Raw genomic sequence first — 4,512 nt, 5'->3', positions numbered from 1 at the left:
TAATTGTAGTAGATATTCATTTCTCCAGCGTTTCCAAAACGATTCAATGATCCGCTGTCTGTATCTCCACCTTTTGGTCAGTGCTTCGGCGTTCGCTCCTTGCACATCTGTCGGACTTGGCTGCGGGGGTAAGGTTGTCAGTCTCTTTCCTACTAAAAAGTGTGCAGGGGTTAGAGGCAACAATTCTTCACTGTCTGGGTACAGATAGGTTAATGGACGTGAATTAATTACTGCTTCCACTTCAATGATAATTGTTTGCAGTTCTTCGAACGTCAGGCATGCTCTACCCAGTATTTTGCGAACACAGGTCTTCACACTGCGTACCAATCGTTCCCAAAATCCTCCCCACCAGGCCGCTCTCTCAACGATGTATCTCCATGTTATTTGTTTTCCTGCGAACAAAACTTGCAAATCCTTGCTCTTCATTACTTGCCACATCTCTTTAAGATCTTTGTCAGCTCTTTTAAAAGTCTTCGCATTATCAGAATAAATTGTGTTACATATTCCTCTTCTAGCGATAAATCGCTTAAATGCCATTAAAAAAGCTTCTGTGGTCAAGTCTGAAACTAGTTCCAAATGCACAGCTCTTGTTACAGCACATGTAAATAAGGCTATGTATGTCTTCTTGTGATTAGGTTTGATATATAATGGACCAGCAAAGTCAATACCCGTTACCTCAAATGGTTGAGCTTCTGTAATTCGTTCTTTGGGTAGCGGAGCTTCGCGCTGTTGGCTCGGCTTGACTTTTGACTTGCGGCACACCAAACATCTCAGCACCACCTTCTTGCACAGTTGACGTCCGCGTAAAATCCAGCTTGTTTCTCTTACTTGCGTAAGCGTGTCTCTTACTCCAGAATGCAGTACCTCTTCGTGCGCTTTTCTCACAATCAATTCTGAGAATCTGTGGTTAGTTGGAAGAATCCATGGGTGTTTCACCTCATGCGGCAAAGCGCTCTTCTGTAAGCGTCCTCCAACTCGCAAGATTCCTGCATCGTCAAGAAAGGGGTTAAGATTCAACAGTTTAGATGTTCGTGTAAGTTCCTTTCCAGCACGCAAGTTTTCCATATCTGCAGGGAAGCTTTGATTTTGCGTGTTTAAAATCCAATATAATTGAGCATTTCTTATTTCTTCTGCACTCAATTCTCCGTTCAACTTTTCTGCATGTCTCGCATTATGAATGAATCTTTTAATCCATGACGTTATTCTCAATACCTTTTGCAAATCACTATACTTGTTCAAATCAAACATTGGTTCTTTAATGTCGTTTTCGTTTACCTTGTTTGCTGTGACTTGATTTTGAGAAATACCTTCAGCGATCTCCGTTAGTTCTGTTGACTCCATCTCCAGCTCCGGCGCTTCGAGCTCATGTAGCCACTGCGGCCCTTGCCACCATAGGTCGGCTTCAATCATGGAATCTACAGATATCCCTCTTGTACCGAGATCTGCTGGGTTGTCCTGGCCTTTACAATGTTTCCAATTTTCTGGCATTGTCAACTTTTGGATTTCTGACACACGGTTGGCTACAAATGGTTTCCATTCTTTTGCGTTGCTCTTTATCCAATGTAGCGTTATCATGGAATCTGTCCAAAGTTTCAGATTGCTTTTATCCAACTTCAAATGTGTGATGACATACGTTCCTAGTCTCGCTCCAATCACTGCTCCTAAGAGCTCAAGTCTGGGTAAAGTAGTTGGCTTTAATGGGGCTACTCTAGTTTTTGCTGCGATTAAACTACTGCTGCAATAACCGTCTGCATTGGCTATGCGCATATACGCTGCTGCGCAATATGCATTTGGACTAGCATCGCAGAACACATGCACTTCTTTAACTTGAATGGGCTCACCTTCTGGCAGTGAATCATATCTCCGTTGCACAGATAGCTGTTGTAAAGTTGGTATCTCTGCACACCACTGTTCCCATTTTTCACTCAGATCTTCTGGAAGTTCTTCATCCCACTCGATTCCTCTTTGCCATAACTCCTGAAAAAGGCATTTTATCCTGATAGTGAATGGGGATAAAAATCCGATTGGATCAAACAGTCTAGCAGCTGATTGTAACACACCACGTTTTGAATTGACTTTCTTTGCCAAAAACTGTACTAAGTCGTCCACTTCAAATGTAAATTCATCATTGTCTGTTTTCCATGTGATTCCAAGCACTTTCAATGTTGATTGGCCTTTGATTTCTGCTTTTTCTATGAACTCTGTATGCAGCCATTTTTCTTGCAATTCTTTTGCGTTTGTTTTCCACTTGCAAAGCACCATTCCGGCGGTAGACAGTATTTCTTTCGCTTTTAGCGCTAGGTTTTCCGCTGATTTTATATCTGCAGCTCCAGTAATCAAATCATCAACATAAAGACTTTCTCGCATAATGTTGACCACTTCTGGATAGATGGTTTCGTACCTCTCAAGATGATGTCTGATTGTCGCTGCCAGCAGAAAAGGGCTTGATGTCACTCCGAACGGGACTCGAGTCATTCTCAAGGTTATGAGATTGGCTTCTTCACTGTTACTTGGCTTGTCCTTAGTCCATAAAAACCTCAAAGCATCTCGATCTTGTTCATTTAACGAAATTTGTAAAAATGCCTTGGTAATATCTGCCATCAGTGCCACTTTGTGTTCACGGAATCTTAAAAGTATACTCAAAAGTTCAGGATTCAGATTTGGGCCTGCGAAGAGACATTGATTTAGAGATGGACTATTATTCTCATGAGAAGACGCATCAAACACTACACGCACTTTGGTTGTAGCTCTGTCTTCCTTCACCACAGCATGATGGGGCATATAGTAAATAGGACTCACTGTGTTGGCTGAATTTTCACTGGTCACTTCTTCAATTATTCCTTCCCGCAAGTAGTCTTGCATCACTGCGTCATACCTCTCATATAGAGACTGTTCCTTGCTAAATTTCTTGGTCAGATTGGTGAATCTGCGTTTAGCTACAGTCAAATTTGATGCCAATTCACAGTGATTTTCCTTCCAAGGCAAACTTACTTCGTACCTGCCTCCCTTATTGATCACTGTTCTTTTAAACTTCTGAATGGCCTCGTTTTCAATGACACGTGATTCCTTTTCTGGGTATATTCCTATGGACTCAGTTTCCCAAAAACAGCGCAGCTGATTGGATAGTGAAACGTCTTCGGCTACACTGACATGTAGCACGTCAATGTCCACAGGTTCTGTAGTGACTTTCAGCACTGTCGCTGTCCCTTGTAGCAACCATCCAAACTTGCTTTCTATTGCTACCAGCGAGTCACTTAAGCGCTCCATTTGTCCGGTCACAATTTTCCAGTAATAGTCCCCTCCTATGAGAATTCCAAGCTCCTCGTTCTCCATGCCTCGAATAGGCACGTCCGCCACTTGACGTCCTTTTTCTTCCAGTATCTTTCGGATGTTCTGATCTGCAATTTGCAATTTAGAAGTACAAACATGCGGGGTTTCTAGCAACTCTAGAATTACATTTTGCTCTGTTTTAATATTTCTCAGTCGTACGTGAACCTTTCTGCATTTGATCAATTTTGAAGTTGCTGATGCAAATGTGTGCAGATTGAGTGTTTCTTCACCAATAACTGGCAGATTTAGTGCCCTTGATAGGTTCTCCTGTATGAAACTTCTTTGACTTCCTCCATCCAGTAGACATCTGACAAGCTGGTCTTGCATTGGCGTTTCAATCCAGACTATTGCTGTCTGCAAGAATGTCGTGCCACTCTGATTTGACTGTACTGGGGATACTGACACTACTGTATCTGATAAGCCTACTTCAGGTGTATGTGAAGTTACAGTGCTTAAGGCATGTTGGAAACAAACAGTTTTGTGATGTCTTCTGCCGCAACCTTCGCATTGTATTCCTTGCGCTCTACAGTTGCGCGCGATATGTTTCGCACCTAAGCATACAAAACATCGGCCTTGTTTGCGCAGTTTGTCTCTTCTCGCTTCAACACTGTGCACGTTGCATTCTCTTGACTTATGCGTTTTTTCGTTGCAAAATAAACAGTGTGAGTCTTCTCTAGCGGACACATGAAACGTAGCTGATGTTGGCGCATAACTCTTTCTTCTCTCAAACACTCTTTTATCGCGGTTTCGTAAGGAGTCTTTTTCTAACACAGGGCCCGTTTGTCGCTGGGCTACACAGGCAGTTCGCTCTCGACTAACAACTTCCTTCTGTAAGAATTCCATTAAGTCCTTTACATTCAGAGCTTCTTCTTCTTGCAGTTGTTTCGTGAATTCGAGTGTTATTTCTTCAGGAATCATTTTCATCAAGATAGGGCAGAGTAAACAGCCGTAGGAATCTGATACTACTCCCATTGCGTCTAAGCTACGTACTTGAACTTCGCATTCATCGTATAAGTTGCGTAGCGCTACAATGTCTGTTGCTTTTCTAACTGGAGTCAAATTGAGCAACTTGTTCATATGAGCATTAATAACCAAATCTTTTCTTCCAAATCTTTTCAGCAGCATTTTGATTGCATGATCATAATTTGCTTCGGTCAATGATAAGCCTGCTACAACTTTCGC

The 4,512-nt window shown here is 42.2% G+C and overlaps 1 protein-coding gene across 1 annotated transcript in view; it reads right to left on the bottom strand.

The window, feature by feature from the left end:
* nbas (NBAS subunit of NRZ tethering complex) overlaps positions 1-4,512 on the bottom strand; it is a 180,097-nt gene that overhangs the window by 73,295 nt on the left and 102,290 nt on the right. The window lies entirely within an intron of this gene.

Source organism: Sardina pilchardus, chromosome 12 (assembly GCF_963854185.1).
Source record: "Sardina pilchardus chromosome 12, fSarPil1.1, whole genome shotgun sequence".
In the NCBI taxonomy this organism is placed as follows: Eukaryota; Metazoa; Chordata; class Actinopteri; order Clupeiformes; family Clupeidae; genus Sardina; species Sardina pilchardus.
The sequence above is the reverse complement of the archived record's forward strand: the minus strand, read 5'-3'. Positions and strand labels throughout refer to the sequence as shown.